The 21175-nt window shown below is 37.4% G+C and overlaps 1 protein-coding gene across 4 annotated transcripts in view; it reads right to left on the reverse strand.

Annotated features, from left to right (window-relative positions):
• The window catches only part of CDH12 (cadherin 12), a 646759-nt gene extending 628918 nt beyond the window's left edge, over window positions 1-17841 (reverse strand). The window contains exon 1 of one of the 4 annotated variants that reach the window (XM_068931482.1): window positions 17705-17841. The gene's annotated coding sequence lies outside the window, so the exon portion shown is untranslated. The remainder of the gene's footprint in view (window positions 1-17704) is intronic. The other 3 variants (XM_068931489.1, XM_068931495.1, XM_068931496.1) reach the window with 3 other exon arrangements.
• Window positions 17842-21175: the final 3334 nt, after the last annotated feature.

Raw genomic sequence — 21175 nt, forward strand, 5'->3', positions numbered from 1 at the left:
CTCAAATAGAGACCTATTTGTTATTTGGATGAGAGGAAGCCCTACAACGGTGTGGTAGCTTATGAAGTATTTCGGGATCCTAATTTATAGATTTAATACACCCTCCCATCATAAAGGTCTTCAAGTACCTTAAGTTACTTTTAACTTAATTCAAAACAAGAAAAATGCAAACAAAAGCATTTATAACATACAAAGTAGTCAATATAATTATAAATGGTTATAAAAGATGAAAGAAATATCTACACAGTGTTCTTGCAATTGCTTCTTTAGAACATTCTCTCTACCTCCTGTCCCTTCTCCTTCCCTATTCAGTTTGCAAGATTGAAGTTAGGACCATGGAGTTTAGTCTTCTAAATAGATACCAGCTACAGTAAGAGATAAGCATAAGAAAGCTTCCTTAAGCCTTAAGGAAGGCCTTAAGACCTTCATGCTGTTTCATCAGAGAGCAGGTGAAAGAAATTCCTTCTCCGATCTCTTGCGGGGTGGGTATACGAACTCTTGAACCAGTTTTGACTTTGCATTTTTCCAGGGCTTCTTGCAGATTAAGTCTTTTACCATGAATTCGCCCTGCCCCGCTTTCTCCTCCTTCCTTCAGCAACACAGTCTGGCCACCTTCTTAACTAACAGAGACAGCTTTACTTCTTCAGTTATGAAAATCCCCTTTGCTGGGCTGGCAACCCTCTCCTGTAGTCAGTTGTCTAATAAAAGAGCCTTTTCCTCAAAGAGGGGTAAAAGTCACTCCCTTCCATCTGGCAGTTACTTGAAATATTTCTGTGGTGAATGGATATTTCACTGGAATTTAAACTCTATCAGTTGGGACATTACAAATATACAAGATTCAAACATCTTAAATAAGAACTAGTAATGAACCAGTTAGTATTTGGCTTGCAAGTGCAACAGTGCTAATTAACTGGGGTGAAAATTAGTTGGCATGAAAATGAACATGGGGTAACTGATCCTCAACTTTTGTTTTAGACATAACTTACTTGAATGCTATTGTGTTCCAACAAATAACAACATGGACAACATTAATTTTGTTACAGACAGAAAGTTTCAGGTAGGGAATGTAACTGGATTATTTCAAGATAGCTGCAAGTTTATTTCAAGATAAAAGCTTTATTGCTGTCACTTAAATATTTCTGTTCTGAAAGTTCCTTTATCAGGCTGCGCAAGTTTTTCAAACCTAGATAAAACTTTAACCTTCAGACAAAGGAAATTTTCACCAAGCGCTAATGAGGGAAAAAAGTTCGAAATATCTCTCAATGTTTATAGACTTTAAAAGGAGAAAAAAAAAAAAACAAAAAAAATCCAAAAAACTTAGCACTTCTAGCTAAAAGGATGCCGTTTATACAAAACCCTTTAATCCCTAAAAAATTCCTGGCATAGGATTTAAGATTCCTGGTGTAAGATTTCAAATTTCTTTCTTTCAACTACCTTGTTACTATATAAAGTTCCTCAATAGACTCTATTGTTTCATATCTATGTACTGTATTATAAATGCATAGGTCAAGGAATATACAGTATACAAAACTGAGCATTCAAGAAATTCGTCCATATGGTATGAAAGATGTCATTACTGGGACGGTAGACTTATGTTTTTCATTACATTGAATTCTATGGTTACTCAGGATTTCATCTCAAAATGAGTTTCAAATCAAAATCCATTTGTCAAAAATTAGTTGGGCTATAGACTCTTAATTTGAAATACATTGTTAATAGCCAATGAAAAGGCTAACACCAATGATTCGTATTATCATATTTCTCAGACTGTCCAGTGGGTCACGGGTACATAAAAAACATTCAGATTTATAAAGGTATAGCAAAAGGGGGCTTCTGTCCAGTAAGGGCTAATATCACTGTTTTAATTGCAGAGATCAAAACTTCTCATCAGTTGCTAATAAACCACCTCAGACATCTTGGATTTCTAGACATGTTTGGTGTTCCGTGCACAGCCAAAGGGCACTGCTAACTGCAGTTGGTATCTCTGCATTTCTAACATTTCTATAGAAAGGCTGGTTTAATATACACAGATGAGAAGAGGTAATATAAGCTTTCTGAAGTGTGTTATTTTATTTACCTCCCTCTATAAATACTTATACTTGACTCTAGCTTGTCAATCCTCCATTTTGTAATGGAGGCCACTCTTCTTTCCTCCCAACTTTTGTTTATTAAATTAAAAACTCTTTAGGCGACTATTCCTGGCCATGTGTTTCTGAAATTTCACAAGCAGCATTTACTCCTATTGGCATATTTACAGTACAAATGAAAGTGAAGTCAGTGGGGGAAAAAAAATTAACAGAAAGCCTTTCCCATTTAATATTTACATTTAAAATATTCTGATAACTAAAACTGCAAGCAAGAAAATGATGAGAAATAGATGCTACTTAGTTTCTAAAGTCTGTGATCCGAGTTTTGTATACAGAACACTGTCTTCCTATGAGGAGGCAGTAGGATAGCCATATCCCCAAAGGAAGAACAAAATAACAGCATGTGAAACTAAACTGAAGGATCCAAGTGAACCAGTGAGGTTATTTTATACAATCCTTCAGCACTTACATAATTTCAGCTATTGGGGGATGGGGTAGCAGGAGGGAGGTCAGAGAAAGGGAGGAGAGAGCAGCTCGCAGGAAAAAATTCTAGAGCAGAAGGGTTATGTCCTTGCTTTGCTCTTCCAGGTAAAATAGTAGCATTATCCCTAATCCCACCTTTGACCAAGAACACCAGGAAACCAGGAATTTCAAGAATACTACCAGAAAAGAAAAGGAAGTTTTATAAGGATGTTTTAAGAAGGGCAGCTTCATAAGTGAAGCTGAAACCGCTATCTACAGGGCAGGTTTCCTGACACTTCCAAGGCTTACAAAGAAAAGATCAACTGTTAGTTCTGCCAGTGATTTTCTCCATCACCCTTAGCGTGGTTGGACTGTCATAAGCAGTGAAAGCAAAATCACCATTCTTAAGACCTACACCAGTAAAAAGTAATATAACATCTTAGTGTGAAATTATGATTTCAGACTTTTCCTTGAGGAACTCTAGCTATTAAACGCTCTTAAAGAAGCGTGGCCAGAGAAAGAAGTCACTTCACGTCAGCGTGATTTCTTTCCCGCTTCCTATGAAAATGCATTGGACTCATTATAATTTATAAGCTACTGAAAGCTCCCATTTCCCAATGCTCAGCAAAAGCCAGCAACTCTGGCAGCAGAGTTCTTCAAGTAGCCTGTCAATGGAAAGATCCCTACCGGTTTTGCCAAGCATACTTCGGAGCCATAAGCATTAAACAAAACAAACAAAAAAACAACCCCTGCTCCCCCTCCATCCCCCCCCCCCCAAACTTTCTTGCAGCTGCACACTGGCAAGAGGCAGGATGATTACATTTTTACTCCATCTCCTGCTGCTGCCCTCCCTGAAGAAAGAAGGACAGAGACTGCATAAAACAAAGAGTTAGTAGCATGGGGGACACGGCTGTGGCAAGTTGACATGGCGGGGGGGGCAAGAGCAGAAAGAAAAAAAAAAAAGTATGATTTGAAACAGTGGCCTCTGCATGCAGCTACAATAAAAGTAGTGTAATAAATACCAGGGACGGACAAAGATTGGGAAACCCCAAGAATACCTTTCCTGTCAGAGTGATTTCATTGCCCACAATAGAAATCACTAGAAAGGTTATTTAGGAAACGGACTACCTATGCCTTCATTATAAACGGAAGTCAAAGTTCCTTTGTTGCTAGGATATGTTACTGCAGTCAAACGTATCATAGAATATATTAGCCTCCGAGTGTAGTTTAAGAGCAGTGATGATTTTCTACAGGAAAAAAATTGGCACCTTTCTTCACTTTTCTGTAGATGTTTCTAAGCACTGAGAAAGCAGTGGATCACATGGATCCTTGTAACCGTACAAAGACACAGGGTTCTCCAGAGTACTTGAAGGCCACATGTTGCTGAACTTAACTAATGATCACTGAAGACTGCATGTTTGTAATAAGACTGGAAGCCAGAAATTCATCAGTGAAGAGTAACAAGTTTTTGGAGATTTTGGTGTATACCACCTGAGTTATTTTATGAAAGGTCTTAACTGTCAAACGAAACTGCCAAGTCTGCCCTATTGCAATCCAATGACTAATATACCATAAGGTTCAGTTGGCATGACTATCACACATACACAGACAACCCAGCCACCAGACTGATCATAAGAAATTTATGATTTCTGAAGTTTAATATTTCTTCTTTAGCAAGTCATTAACTTTTGTCTCAGCATCTCAATCTGCAGATTACAATGACTTGTGGAACCTGTAAGCATTTCTGCTTCCATGCAGAAGCATGCTTCCATTCGGGCATCACCGTAACATTCCTGTATTTTTCAGTCTATACATTCACTCTGTGCTCAGAGTCTGGAGAAGATCATGACTTCAACAGTACAAAGTTACAAATGTGTTTTAGTTTTTGGCTACCTGCAAAGTCTCTTTTCCTAGTAAAATGAAAGTTACATCTAATATTTAATTGTCCAAGAGTAGCAACTGTTGCTCCAAGTAGGAGGTAAAGCTACATGCTTTGGTCCATTTAATTCTTTTATAGGAACATATGGAGAAAATAATTTTATAATATCCACATTGCAGTAGTTGGAAGTGACATAGGCATGCTCAGGTGTGTGAAACATTCACAAAATTAATGATAAAACCACAAGACTCAATAAGAACTTGGAGTAAAATCCTTCCTTCTTAAACTGTACAACCCCACTGACTTTAAAAACATTGCATCAGGAACAAGAGAGCACGTGCTCAACTCAGTTCAGTTCTGCAACCCCGTGGCATTTCAGTCACTTTGTACTTATATAAAATTGGCTTTGCTCTTCCTGTGAATTAGCTTTGCAAGATAACATCGGTGTCAGAGCAAGACCTATCATGCAGTTAAAGCGCTTGCGAACAGTAACTATTTTGTTGTGAATGAAAAGAAAGAAATTCAGGAGATGAGGACAATAAGCATAAGGAGAGGAGGGATTAAATATAGTGTTCTCACATCATGTGTTCCCATCTTTCATGATGTGTGATGCTCTTTTTCTCATGTTATTTTCCATGTTCATCATTAGCTGGTGGGCAAACAGCAATTCTATACGCCTCTTACTAGCTAACTCTGTGAATGGAGAGGCAGTAAATATTCTATTTGTTTCTAAAACAAATATAGCCAGTACATTTCTGTCTTTTAAGCTTGTGTGAGTACACATACAAGTTCTTCACATGAAATCAGTAAATGGCCACCAAGAAAATCCTACATAGATATCTAAGTTACTAATAATAGTACAAATAATCTAGTTCTTAGAAATCAGTTATAGCTCAATTAAAATTTATGACATTTGTATAAATGTAAATGTTATGCAAGTGTCAGAATAAAAGCACTTGATGTTAGAAGCAAGAACAGCCCACATCATAAAATGTTCAAGTTCCCCATGCCGGATGCATATATTTACATACACATACCTATACATATAAATATTTTATATATACATAAACATTGATATTCAGGGAATTGATCTTTACTAGATTATCTTTGTTGCCTGCAACAAAGTACAAGTGCTCTTCCTTCAAACAGAGTAACCCAATGAAATGAGTGAGATAATTCTGTTGTAACAAGCTTATAATTAGTTTCTGTTTACTTGATATGATCCTGGAGCTGGAGAATAAGTTAATTAGAACCATTTCCAAATAATGACAGGTTCCACACATTGCCTGGAATATAAATATGTTACTGCTGAAAATAAGGGTGCTGGATAAGTTAGCTGAACTCAAGAACAGGTGGTGTTGTTGTTCTCCCCAACAAAAGGAAATAAATAGTAATACAAGTTTACCACATTTCAGCTAGTCAAACATACAGCTTTTTCACTGTATAACCATGTTCTAAAAATATAAGACACCTTGGGACAAACTCAGTACAAGTGATAATTACAAAACATATACATTTTTCCCAATAAGTTTTTTTTTGTTTGTTTTTGGATTGCATTCATGACAAGTTACATTCATAAGGAAAACACATATGTTTTTCCAAGATCTAGGAAAGGAACTGACTTATGTTTCAATGGATGATGTTTCTCACACACGCAGATGCTTCAATATATGAGCAGGGACTCAGGACCCACCTCAGGACTAAAAAGTCTTTGCAGATACTATGATGTGCTTTAAGTCTACCAGTAAGTAAGCATTTATTAACCCCATTTCATAATAAGTAGCAAAGAAAGATAATATTTAACTCATAAGTAATTTGGTACTCTAATTGAAGCGGCCAAATCCAATTAAGTTTTAGAAAAGGAAGAGAACAGGACACCCGATTTGCTAAAGTTCTTATGAAAATCTTGGCTTCTGGAATTCTATGATAAAGTCAGCAGAAATACTTGCACAATAAAGCAGGATTCTTTACAGATCAGTGGCTTTGTTATTTAAAAAAATTATATGTGTGTATATATATATATATATATACACACACACACACACCAGTAGAGGGTGCAAGTGGTAGAAATCTAAGCTATCAGATCAGGGTAGCTAGCAGGTCTCCTGCTAAAGAGAATTAATCAAGTTCTCCAATCAAAACTGACAATGTATCACAATGAAATGAGACACTATTCACATGTATGTTTGTTCCCAAAAAACCTTGAAAGATTTAAACACCTGCAGTTTTTCCTCTAATTTTCTTGGAAACCAGTCCCTAACACAACACCAGTTCAACTCCGTAATGACTGTGCATACTTCTAGTACTAGACTGGCATTGAAGACTCTGTACAAAAGAGGATATACCAACAAAAGATAAGATCCCAGCTGGGTTTCAATCCCAGTCAGTCCAATAATGAGTCTTAAATGAATTTCAATCAATGATACCCTTCTATAGAAGGAGAAACTGTATTTACCACTCTTCAAATAGTCTAGTATGACTTATTTTTATTTTTAAATTACACGTATGAAAGTTCAGAGTCAATAAATTACCCCTTTGTAGGAAGAAGCTCCTGTGTCCATATCTTCAGGAAATACAACACAGTTTGCTGAGACAAAGCAATTGCTCTGTAAGCAATTTAACCTTATCAAGTGTAATATTTGTTTCCGTCTCCCTCTTATACTGCAGATGTATTTTTTTAAACCTTTAATTCCCTTCACAGATAAGGAAGACTTGTGCATTTCTGGCATAAAACACTCAGGTACAGTTCAAAGCAGTACTGAATTAAAAGAATAAATGCTACAATACCTATGTCAAGTAAAAAGTAATTGGATCTTAGTCTTGTCAACATGACCAGTTTTCTTGAAGTGCAAGAGATCAAATTAGATCATTTGACTACCATCCATAAGTGAGGACTGATACCAGTACACACCACATGGCAGGCACCATGTTCCGCTATAGAAGTGTATTATCTTTTGTGCATTCCATCTCAATCTCTCAAACTAGTTTACCCTGCAAGGAGGATGGATGCCCTGTAACGCCAGCAGAGAGTAACTTCCAGATAAGACAGCTGAGGGCCTGATGCCCAAGCTTTAGGAAGCATAAAAAGTCTTAAACCCTGACAGAAAATACTTTTACAGTATGCTAAGGATAAACGTGTTGTGTCAATCACCTCCCAAGCCAGAGTCAGCCAATGAATTACCATCATACATGAATGTTCATCCTAATTTTATCGTTCAGGAGGAAACTCAGCTATCAGGGGATGTATCTCAGGTTGACAAACATGCGCAAGACTGAAGTCTTGAGTGCCAGCTTGTTGCAGATCAAAAGCCAAATGGATGGTTGAGGCAGAGAGGAGAGTGCTCTCAACTTTAACCTCAGTAACTTCTATAAACTTTGTAAGTGGGTCATTTTGGATCTTGCAAATATATGCTAACTGAAGTGATTTTAAAGTAGCGATGCACCTATAAAGCATTCCTTGCTCAAAGATGCAAGGCATTAAGTTCATTAATAGCAACCTTAGCAGCCCAACGTACTTCCCACTGTGTCCAAAGGGCTAGTTATGCGTTTCTGCTGCACAAGCCACAAAGAGGCGTCATCCCAGGCAACTCGGGAGCGTTCCCGTGCCACTCAGAAGGGTGTTCCGGCCAGCAGCCAAGATGCATGCTCAAACCATAAGGTTGCTCATGGAGCACATCACAAGTAGCAGCAGGAACTTTGCTATCAACTGCAGATTTAACAGAGCTGACGCTCTCATGCATCACACAAGATGAAGTGAGAGACAGACCGTTAGACTGGCAGAGCTGCACCAAGTATATTAATGCTCCCCAATCTGTATCATTGTTAGTATTTCACATACATTTATTTAAGAATCGGTTGTTTGAAGAGATAAACAACTAGCTATGTTAGCTATCCAGAGGAGAAAGGGTTGGGGGGGGGGGGGGGGAAGAAATACTCATGTATTTCAGACATTGCTTTAATAGAGTTTTCTCTATTTCAGTCACTAGTGCCAGTTCCACATATAGTTTTCCTATATACTTTCAATACGAATATAGGAGATTAAGGCTGAAATAGTAGCCAGAGATGCAAGCAGCTAGGGAGTAAGGTGGTTGGAAGGAAGGATGGATGGTTACGAAGATGTGGGATTCAGTACCTTCAGCAGAAGAGTGGGAGGAAGATGAGGAAAAGGCTATTCTATTATTTAAAACCAAAGGTCTGACATTCTTATTTATCATGGAATTACAGTGCTGAAAGGCACATTGCATAACCATTTAACTCCATTCCCCTACCTTAAGGGGCAATTCCATTGGGATCCTTTCAAAGATCTGTTTGTTTAACCTGTCTTAATCCAGTGTTGGATAGTACATCCCCAAGCATTCATTGCAATGCCTTCCTACTTACACATTTAGATTTTTTTTTAAAAAAAATCTAACCAAATATTCCTGTTCCATGAAATAATTATCTTTTGTCTTATCATGGACATAGAAAAAAGTTATTCTAGCCATCTTTGCAAGTGTTTTACGAATGTTAAAGACTCTTCTGTAGACAGTATAACGTGAATGAAATACTACTTTTCTTGTAAGCCATGCTTAGTAGGCATATATTCATTCTTGTTATCTCCTCTGAGGTTTCTCCAATTGTGCAGTGTAAAGCTTAGAACTGGAAAGGAGCCAAGATCTCGCTAGTAGTGAGTAGAAGAGAAGGATCATGTTGAAAGGTCTTGCAGGATACAGTCCTGCTCATACTATAATATCATATTTGCATTTTTCCACAACAGCAGGATTTTGCTAGGTTTACTCAGCTAGTGATCCGCTAGGGAGATTTTGGAATAGCTGCCACCTAACCATTTGCTCCGCATCTTGTACTTGTAAAATTCTTTAACTCCTGCTTTCATGTTTCCCTGAAAGATAATAACCTACTTTTTTCTCATAAGTCCAATTTATCAAGAACATTTTCAATTCTCAAATGCAGCCTTTTATAGTTCAGTGACATCACGTTTTAAAAGTATATTCTATATTCCATCATCCACACCTCTAGCAAGACTGAATTAAAAGCATTAGAGAATTAAAAATTGCAAAAGTAGACAGACCCTGATGATCAAGTATTCCAGGCTACAGTTTTCAATGGACTCATGACACTCAAGTTATCTAAATATCCTCTATCTGTTCCTTATATTTGACAGAGGCCTTGTATCATTTTTGATCATATCAACTGTCATGCATTATTAATTTGATCTTTCAGTGTTAGCAAAGATTGTCAGGCTAATGCATTACACTTTAATAACAACATATTTCAGTTTCGTTTTACTACTGTTTTTGATCTCAATGCCATACTGTTCAGTTGCTACTCTAGCCTCAGTTACTGCACAAGTATTCATTCTGCCGCGTCAAATTTTGACCAACTAGCAAAAATTTCCAAAGAGAAGAGTTAAATAGTTCCCTAAAGAAAAAGTACACTAATCACCCCAGGAGATATGATGGCAGTTTCGGTGTGGAGGCGGGGAGTGATATAGATAGCTGATTTTTTAAAATCAAATCATGGAAATAGCAGATTTCCTTTTTAAAATGGTAATTTAATTAATGACTTCATAGATCAAGAAATATTGATGTGTCTATTACACTTCTATTTAGTTAAAAGGATGCATGATTGTGTTAAATAATAAACAACAAGCATGGATTAGGCATTTAGCTGCAAAATTTTTAAATGAATATTCACATGTTGCTGGTTGCATCAACTCTCCAGCCAGAGACAAGCAATGTGTTGGGAGAGAGGAGGACATAGCCTTGATAACTGCGTCAACTGTAATGATGCTTTTTTTAATCTTTTGAGAAACAATTCACATTAGTACCCACAAAAAGCACCCAAACAAACAAGTTTCTTTTTATTCAAGTTTTAAAAAAATTCTAGATTAAAAGATAGAAGTGAGATTAAAAATAAAAATGAAGCAAAAATAAAGCCTAGAATAAAAGTAAATCCCTTTTTTCTTCTTCTCTCTCTCTTTCAGGGAGCATTAGTTCTCTTCCTGTGAAGGGATAAGTACCAGTAGAAATTTATTTTAATTCCATTTTGCTATATCTAGCTTTAAAATACTAAATTTGTACTCCGAAATATCTTGTTTTGCAAAATACCTGATCATATAAGTACCCATCTGACAAAGGAATTGGTTTGTTTCTTCTTTTTGGCAATACAACTAAGAGTTCAGATTCACAATAAGTTACGTATCATCCGTGTTAACTACATTTATTCCTGTGGGAACAAATGTGAGTTAACACTGCTTTTTCAGAGCCTAAGTTCAGTTAGCCTGAACACGCTTGCAGTTTCTGTGCTGCCAGTGTGCACAGTTACAGCAAATGAGATTAACTGTCACTTCTCAGTAATTTATGTGTACACATGAGCTCAATCAGAGAGCTTTGTATAGCAGTAATAGCTAAACAAATGTAAATTTATCAGAAAAAATGATATTGTGGGTTTCAATGAACAACAGTCATTTACCTTAGACAATAATACTGCCATATACCTATAAGCTATATCAGTGATTCATCAAGCATAATTTCTCTGAGCGCTGACATGGAGATCTGGACACAATTAAGTGATCTGATAGCTAAGAACTGACTGGAGTGCCTTGAGGTTGCTTAGAAGTGTCGCAGGAGCATCCAGCAAGCGTCACAAGTACACCAGCAACCAGACAGGGTCACCAGTGCTATCGGCATTAAGATTCAGGCATCACATGGATGCCACCGTGTTGGACAAGGCTGTTAACTACTTGCACGTGGCAAAGTGCACTTGAGCATACTTCACATCTCTCTTTTCCTGCTCATATGCTAGACCAGTGATAAACAGCAGAATCTGTCCAAGACACTGACTGGAAAATGAAAAGCGTTAGATGAAGGACACTAAGGTTTTGCACACATTACAAGTTCAAGTTGCTGCCCACGGTACAGTAAATTCAAAAATAGTCAGGCAAATCAATACAGAATCACACGTAGCAGTATCCTTTATGCACAGGAAATTACTTTCCCCTCATTATGTAAATATAGTTTCTCCCCTCTTTTCTCCCTTCCCAAGCCTATTGTACGTTAACTTTCACGAGTTTCTTTGCTTTCTTTTCCTATGCTTCGCTCACTCCTTGCTGTACAGCAGACAAATCTTAAAGCTTAATATAAAGCCAACTGAAAACAGTATGTGCCAGATGAATTTAGTGACCTTTGAGCAGGCACTCCGTTTTCCTCTTTAATATCTTTTCCCTTCTTCTACACTACTATATACTTTTCTTTCTTACTCAGACCAGCGGAACTCTGTTTCACTTCTCTTTCCCACATAGACTATGACAACTTAGGAAGCTAATTAGAGCTACAAAATAACTTGTTGAAAAGGGCTCTATTAACAACCCCCTGCCCCCCCAAAAAGTTTCTTTTTCTATTCAGTATGTATTACTTTCATTTCTTTCCTTTTCTTCCCTTGGACTATAGATTAGGAACAACTGGCTAGACTATAAACGACATGCAGCGGTTACCTAGTTCTTATCTTGACAGCCATCATTTCCAGGTTGGATAACTAACTGGTTAAGCTTAGGTTAGTTTGGTTAGTTATATTTTGCAATTTAAGTAAGGCTAAGTTAAGTTTTAATCAATGTAACACCTAAATACTTCATGTATTGACCCACATCTCAAAATAAGGTTCATTTATCTTATATAGTAAATATATAGTAAAATATAGTAATATATTATAGAATATATAATAATATATAGAATATATAGTAAAAAAGATCAAAAACAATTTCAATTGTTATTTTAGTTTTAAAAAAAACCAAACAGGTAGCTTTACCTATTCAAATGAACAGGGAAAAGTGAGGTTTTGGTCCCTAATCACCTGAAATGGAGGAACAGAACTCACTTTCATATGGCTCTACTGCAACAGAACTACTTCAGAGTACAGCTGCTTCTGTTACCAGGTAGTGACAGACATGGTACTTGTATTAAAGGTCTATTATAACATACTTTAATTTTACCACGTTATCTGGTAACAAGGGCACTGTTCGTTTAAGAATGTGTTCCTGTGATTTTTTTCTTTTTCTTTTTTTTTTTTTTTTTTAAATGAAGATCTTCAGGAAACATGACTCGATTCAATACAAGTTTTACACATACAAAAATGGCTAAATATAGAGAGACTACCTGTTGAGGAAAGGGAAGGAAAAAAAAAAAGGTTAAAGATAGCAGCATCTCTCTCTATTTTCCTGTTCCTATTGCTCTAATTAACGTTTCTAACTCCTGATTTTTCTTCTTTCTCTCCTTTGCACACAAGGAGCATCTCAGAACTCATCTGCTACATCCTAGCTAGGCAAATAACTTCTCCTTTTGGCTCTGACTTGCCCAAGATTCTTCTTGAGATTTTTATTTTCTTCTCAGGCCTGTATTAACTTTTATCCATTATATCATTTATGTAGTTGCAAAATACCATTTTCCTCCCTCATTATTTTTATCGCAGCAGATAAAGCTCCCAAAGAATTGGGAGACTGGCTAGCATTGAGCAAATTCAATGAGAAACAGTACCTTCTTGCAATGATTACAATTAGATCAAAGGTGAAGATTTGGTGTAAAGCCAAGTCAAGTTTAACCATGCTATGAATGGCAGCAGGTGAAAGATGTGTGCAATGCACATACAACACACACGGCTTTGTCACCTGCCCAGCAGAGCAGCATCATACTAGGAAAAGCTAACAGATAGTATTTAGATGCTTTAGCATTTTATATGATTTAGTGTTTTACAGCCTTCAGTTTCCCCTCTTCCCCTTTTACTGTGGGAAATTCACATCAGCCTTCAGTTTAAAGGGGCAGAGACCTTCCCATAATATTGATCACTAATACAGTTTTTCAGCACTTATAAAAATAATGTGTATATTATACACAGTTTTGCAAAGCTACTATTGCTTTGCCCAGGCAGTTAATTACCACTTCAAGGCTTCTTAAAGTTGATCTCAGGGAACTGAGAAATGAGTGCATCTCTTCCTTGATGATTTAAAATAAGGAAATAAAAATATAACAAAAGAAAATAAATATGGCTGTGTCTCAGAGCCCTCAATGCTCCTCTCAAGTGCTGGCAAACATATTTTATTTTCTATTAATGTATTCAATTTGACTAAACCTATCTGGGTCATCCTATGTGGTACCACATGATTTGACACTGACTGTTATCTTTCTGTCCTATATGAGACTTACAGGAAAAGGGTGGGAAAAGCACGTAAGACTGCTAGCAGGAACAAAATAGTTAACTTCCAAGCATAATTCAGCAGAAGTAAGGGAATAGGTCTAGGAGTCTATTGCTTTCAGCAGCGCTGAAAGCATCAGATGCTGGCCAAAAACATCAACATAACCACACTATGATTTTGGTTAAGTATTTTGTAGAATATGAAAATGCATAAGGAATACAAATTAGAAATTTGAATAGGTCTAGGAAGTAAGCCCTAAGGCTTACTTAAGGAATGTTTATATGCTTGGCTCAGCAGTTAGAGCTATAGTTTCCAAATAGGCTAACCACAGAGAAAAATTCAGCTAAGTTTTCACTGCATGCCACTAAAAAAAAAAAAAAAAAAAAAAAAAAAAAAAAAAGAACCTAGTGAAATAAGTTTCACCTCATGGTTTCACTAAACAATATTCCATCTAAAGGCCATGTTCACTACTTAACTACCAAAACCTATTATTCACAGAAAATGCAAGAGAAACAGGAAATACAAGGAGACTGAGGAAAAAAAAAAAAAAAAAAAACCAACCCACACCAGAATTAGACTGAAAATTCTATTTTTTACTGCTAGTTTTCCTACCTTGAAATATGACTAGTATGATAAGCATGCAACTAGAGTAGTGGCAAAATGCTCAGTATTGCTATTACTTACATTGAATGGCAATATAAATATCATATCCTCATTATACATAGAAATATAGCTTTGAAAGATTCCATAAGCTGCAGTAATTTTGGAAAACAAACTGCACGTTTACTGGATGCAAACAAATATGCTTTTCTTATATGTGCAGATTTCATGCTAAGTCTGTCCTAAGGAGATTTTCCACATCTCGTTTAATGGCTAAGAGATTCCCTCATAGATATTACAGAAGAGGCCAGTCTGGCTAAGGATGTGATTCTGTGCTAGACAGCCAGTAATTTCAGCAGCATGGAGCCAATTCAGCTCCTGCTGGCTTCTCACCTTAACATTTCCAGCCTTTGGTACACAGGTGATTTGTGTTCTGCAACAGGGATCTGCATAGAAAGCAGACTGACATACATGACTAACCTTGCAGCGTGCAGATTGCTTTAAACAGTAAGAAAAACTAAATACACTGCAAAAGAGTAGAGTAAAAAGCTGCTAGGGCTGCAGACTGTCTCCTTTATCCATACCAAAAGGAGGTGGCCACCAGCTGTTCTAGCATTGCATACTGCTCTAAAAAAGCCAGTTCCTGGCTTTGTAGCCCCCTCCTCCTCCTTGCTTTTGAGTTAGCAATTAAAGCGTATGGGTAGGTAACTACAACAAGAAGCGGCAGAGGCTTCTCGGAGGCAGCATGCTGGCATTCCCTCCACTCCTGATCGGAGAGTAGCTGGTAGCCGTCTTAGCTCTCTTTCCCCAAGTCTCCTCCCCCTCTGCAATTCCAAGTTACAAACACTCAGTAGTGCCAGCTGGAATTTCACTCCCACTGGGTTGTGGAAAAGCACAGGACTAATTATTCTGCAAACCGCAATGTGCTTGAACTTCCCTGCTGCAAGATGAAACTAGTTTTTGAACTTCTCCTATCATGGGTGACCCCTTCAAAAAAACCCAGACAAAGCCAGAATGACTTTGAACCCTTTTGTGCATTTTCCTGAGTACTGTGACTCATCTCCATTGAGTTAGAGCATTCTTTCAGAACACATATGCTCCTTAAGCTGTAGGGTAAATAATTTCTTTCCTGTTGGGTAACATCACTTGTAATATTTGCAGGTTTCCTTCTAGCGTTTGCAGTTACAATGTAATATTGTAACTTGTAACATGAAGGAAGAGCCAAGATGTTTTAAGTTGAAGAAATATGATCTTCCATCACAGTTCCTTTTTGTTTCACTTCTTTCCCCCCATAAACATCCTTGCTGTTCCTGATGGGTTTGGAACTCCACAGCAAGGACAATTTCCTCCCAGATCATTTCTTACTGCTGAGGGAAAAACCGCTAAGACTGGCGCATAGGAAGAATTTTACTGTTAGGGGCTTCATACAGCAGCATTCTGTATGAAAGTGTCACCAACTCCCAGTGCTGTGCTGTATTATCCACAGCACAAAGCTGAACAAAAGTTGATGGATTTTGCCAGGCTCCATGTATGTAGACTACTGTATTCAGTGTTCTCCTTTAGTCCTTCAGATAGCCACAAATTCTAATGAAACGAGTAGACACTTGTGAACCAGCATGTTATCCAGATAACACCCTAACTATGCTGTGTTACTTGAATATAAACATCTGAAAGATGTCTCAGTTATTTTCAGTTAATAAAATTGACTATAGATCATACCTGACCTCCAGCACATAAGCACATCAGATAATAATGCATACCACCAGGGGAGAGAAAAAAAAAAGTTACCTTTTTACACCAGAAAAAAAGTCTGGGTCACCCTAAGGCTAGCTGTTACAAACCACAGAGACAGTCTGGTTTATTAAATATCACATTTCCATTAAGTCATATTCATACACAAAAGGAGTTCACGTTGCAATTCAAGATGTCATCCTTCATTCCTCTTACACGGGATTATTTCATTTGGGCATCATTTATGCTGTTGGGCTTTCACTCTATTTATCCCCATCTGCTAGAATGCGAAATAGAAATACCTGGAAAAATGCATGCTAATAATATGGTAATGATTGGAGTCTTGGAAATTGTTTCCTTTTAACGAACCACCACCACTGGGGGGGGGGGGGGGAAGATGGAGAGGGAGGTAGAAACACACAGTTCTACTAAACTACTTTGCACAAAGAGTCAAATGCCCAGAAAGAGATTGCAAGATAATATACGAATAAAGTTAACAAATTTCCCAGCATGACATAAAGAGAATTATTAAAGTGATCCTAAGATCAGTAGTGTTGAGTGCTAGAACTCCTTAAATCATTATGTTACACTCTGTGATAAAAATGAATGCCTCACATGAAGTGTTTAGTATCTTGCTGACAGTCCGACTAGGAAACTGCCAACACATTTTAAACAGGATACGTAGTAATAAACTGTGATACTACTTGCCAGTATGTAACAACTTCCTATTTTAGTACTCCATGCATTTTCAAGTTTCAATGTAACAGTTCTGCAAGATACCACCTCCTTAGCTTCACTGCTTCTTGAATTTGAAATATCCTAATGACAAAGTACAGTTCTGCTGAATACAAAACAACTATCAAAAAAAAAAAACACACACACAACCGTGTTTCTGTACCACTCCACAGGATGTTAACTCTAACATCGAAATTCCTTTGAAGGGATAGGTTAAAAAAAAAAAAAACCATTGTTTTAACAAAGTTCTTGCTTCAGATAGCTTGTTTTAACAAAGTTCTTGCTTCAGATAGCTCCTTGAATACTCTGTCCAGCCAGTCCTTGCAGTAGCTTTCAGGAACCAGGAAGCTGCTTGTTGTCCATGAGTGCCTGTCCTCCCTCCCTCCCTCCCCTCTGTCAGGGTCTGCAGAAGAAATCAGCCATGGTGAGGCAATTTCTCTGCATTACCTACACATCTGGATGCAGAAGCCAAGATTTCTTGGGTCAAGGCACCCAAGGCCTCTTTAAATAGGTTTTAACTGCATCGGGACAGTACCGCTACATGACAAGTGTGTAGGTCAACAAGACAGTGAGCTACTGCAGATACATAGATGGATCTGCACATGCAAAACAGCCATTTGTCTGAAATGCCTGAGGGTTTCTTTTTTGCACACTTTTTCATTACAAGAAAAACAACAACATGCAGCTCTGCAGCAGCAGCCTGTCTCTGGCAGACTCCATGTTTTTCAAAGCAACATCAAAACAGTGCAGTTTCACAAGCCAATTAAGACTGTCATCGGAAGCAGAGGTCCCACCTTTCCCTTTAAGCTCACTACTGGTCTTATTTTCCCAGCCTCCTTGCTTGGGCAAAGGGGATTCATAACACAATTGCTTGTGCAGTTGCTCTTGATCAACAGCAACAGCTCAAAGCTTATCTATTTCATGTGGTTTGCTTTCAGCCACATCAAGGGGTGCTGGTGCCTATATGAGAGTAGTGATGGACTGCCTCCTGTAGCAGCTTACTTAAATCATTCATAAAAATCATACCTCAATCTTCCCTTTTCCTCCTGCCTTTAAACAGCTCTCTCCTTAATTCAAAGTTTTTGGTTTAGGGAACAACGTTGGCAGTTGAGGTTTTCGTTGCGTTCCAAGCTTGTCCTCCCTCAATATATCCTGCTTCACTTGGTTGATGATTCACTGAAGAAGTGAAAAGTCACACATTTACCAGCCTAAATTGCTTTTAACCAATTCCTTCCTGCTTATAAACATTGCACAGAGTTTTTGGGACACTGAGGTACATCTTACATCATACATTCAAAAAAAAATGCAACAGAATAACCCCTTGAGAAGGGCAAGATCTGAAGCCTTGTAAAAGATGCAGAGAAGGTGCGGCAAGCTTCTGTGTTGCCAACCTGTGAAGACAGTAAAGTCCCACAGTGGGGATATCTTCTTTGTCCACAAGGTACACATTCTGCCAGTAGATCACTTATATGCAAGATTATAGACAGCAAGATCTGCAACGCAGTCAAGTTATGCTTACTATAGCTTTTACTATAGTATTTCTACCATAAGGGCACAAGTTAGTGCTGGAAGAGCTTGAATTTTCTCTAAAAAACAGAACTTGAACCCATGGTAAATAAATGCTTGAGCCTGAAATTTGTGCTGAAGAGGTGAAACATGTTTGGTGACAAGTTTAGAGAGGATATATGATCTTAACTACCTACATTAGTAGGTAGCTGCAAGTCAGAAGTTACAATTTCAGTTCCTACTTCTAAAGATGCTGGAAAGATCCATGTTATGTAAGAAAAAGGCTGAGACTGAACAGTATGAAGATCATATCTGCAATAAAATTTCTGTTGCTTAACCCCAAATCCAGAGCTACTTTTCTCCAGCTCTTAGTTGGACACTCCAATGTTTGAAACTGCTTATTTGTCTACACAGCATCTAAGGGAGTGAGACAGAATATCCACACAGAGCAAACAAAGAAGTAAACATAGCAAAGAAAAAATATGCTATATTATAAATTTATTAGCTAACTTGAAACAAAAAAATCTGCTGAACTGTTTGCACTGTGCCAATTAGTTACACTTTCTACAATCCAAGGTAAATTCATCACACTTTTTCCCTTCAAAAGAAATGTGCATTTGGCCATAAGCACCAATATGGAAGTTAATTGACAAGCTGAAACCTAGAGGTATTCTAGCATTTTTTGAATTGCCTAGCCCTACACTATTAAATTAAGAAGAGCTAGGGGATGTTCCAAAGCACTAGAATTCAATTATATGTCCTTTTAATTGTTCGAGCAGCTCTGCCTGGCACAGCTATGGCCTGGAGTGTCTGGAACAGACAGCCATCTCTCAAATCATCCTTGGGTACCGTTCAGGGCTTAGCAAGGCTCAGGAACCACTTCCAAAAGCCAGTTTTTAGGACTGTTTTTAGGACTAAGGGTTTAACACTCTGGCACTACCACTAACCAATGCGGTCTGGCCTGTGTTCACAAAACAGTCTTTGGCACATTTAACTTACCAATATAGGCGCAGTTACAATATTCCACAGTACAGCCAAAATCCTACATCTCAAAGTCACATCCCAACAAAAAGTTAGCATCATTTAAAGATAACTGAATCACTTACATAGCCCAAGTATCAGAACATTGGCAAGTATGCTAAGGTTACTCATAAGAAGTTTAAGCAATGAAAGACAGAGGCCAGAACTGCAGATTTCATCTGCTGCATACTGATGATCTCAATTTCAGATTTGTTCTTTTTTTTTTTTTTGGGGGGGGGTCTGCAACACAAGAGAAAATAGAAATGGTTGAGGAATTAGTATATAGGCCTACCTACCAAAAAAAAAAAAAAAACAAAAACAAAAAAACCCACCCTCACTCTCATATAATATTGATTAGTGCCAGCAAAGATTTCTTAGGAAAGATGATAGAAGCAGGCTGCAAAAGAGAAGGCCACTTTCCTAAGCAACAAGTTTTCAAGTATATGGAACTGAACCACTTAAGCACATCCTTGCATAAAGATGAACTTGTTCTTTAGTGGTAAAGCAGAAATCCACTCAAAATATCGGGAAAAAACCCCACAAATAATAAATAGTCAGTTTTCGAAGATACTTTCATATTATGTCAAAACCTTCAGAAAACAAAGTGCTTAAGTAACCTACTTGACCAAACCCATAAACTTTCTTCTCATTTTTGGGGTAGCGATGGTACTGAGAGTTCTGGGGAAAAGGCCTCCTGAAAGTCAGACCAGCAGATTACTGTTTAACTACTCCAGCGCTTTTGAAGCTTAAGTTTTCAAAAGTTACTTGGACCCAAGATTTTGCTGAAGGTCTTAGGGTGGAGACAGTTTTAGCCTTAAAGTAGATCATCTCTCTCCCTATTGACCTGGGGAGAGTGAGGCAAAAAATAAAATCACTTGATGCTACCACAGTAATGGTAGCAGTTGATTAAGTCCTTTTAGATACTTACTTCCATCATTTAAAAATTTTCACTAGCAAGCCATAGCTTAATGCATACAGTCATCAGTTTACAACACGTACCTTTCAGCAGGTATTTTTTACTCTCCAGTTTCAGGTTAATACTTTGTATAAAGAAAATTAGAGTAAAAAATAATAACAATCATCACTATAAGGAAAGGGAAACTATCAAGTAGAATACAAAGTATGGGACAATACTACACATTTAATACATTCAATAGCATACAGCTACAGGTATATATTCCATTATTTGCATATGAATTGTGAAAGAGCTACTTCAAACACCAGAAAACATCCAAACCCTAAATGTCTTTGATATTGACCATTTACAGAAAAACCCTTCCCTTACCTGAGGGGAAGCATAAGAAAGATCAGCGCTAATGAGGAAATCTACAGTCTACCGATCAAATGAGACTATTCCCACTACTGTCGGGCTACACTGTCCTCTGGCAAGATGTCAGAGGATCTAAGCTTTTACACACAGCATTACTTTCTAAATAGTTTTAGAAGCTTAATGAAGAGATTTTTCCTAAAAGGACTAATATTTTGAAACACAAACTTTGATGCCTTGCATGCCAAGGCATTCAGACAGGTATGACGCTGCAGATTATAAGGGACAAAAGTCCCTTAATGGGGACTCCACAAATGGGCAATATTTTCTCTAAAGCTCAACCCTGAAGTCACAAGTATACCTATACAACAGTTTTGCCAGCTTTTCTTTCAAATGAAAAGCACCATGTGTAATTAAAACTTCTGTTCTTCATTATTAATTGTTTGTTAGTATTTTCCACTGATACTCTGCAAACTGAACTCTAAAGACATACAGCAAAGAATTTAGGTTATGCTCAAGTTGTTGTCACCATTTCATTTTTGTTCCCTCTACTGATTACTGTTTTAGATTACATTACACTATTAAGGTTCTTAGGTTCCCCCCCCCATAATTACTATTATAATTAGCTTTCTCTTTTCAAAAAGTGTTGCAGACTAGTTGAAAAATAAAGATATAAACATTCTTATTTTAAAAGAAAAGTAACT

The sequence above is a fragment of the Struthio camelus genome, chromosome 2 (genome assembly GCF_040807025.1).
Source record: "Struthio camelus isolate bStrCam1 chromosome 2, bStrCam1.hap1, whole genome shotgun sequence".
NCBI lineage: Eukaryota > Metazoa > Chordata > Aves > Struthioniformes > Struthionidae > Struthio > Struthio camelus.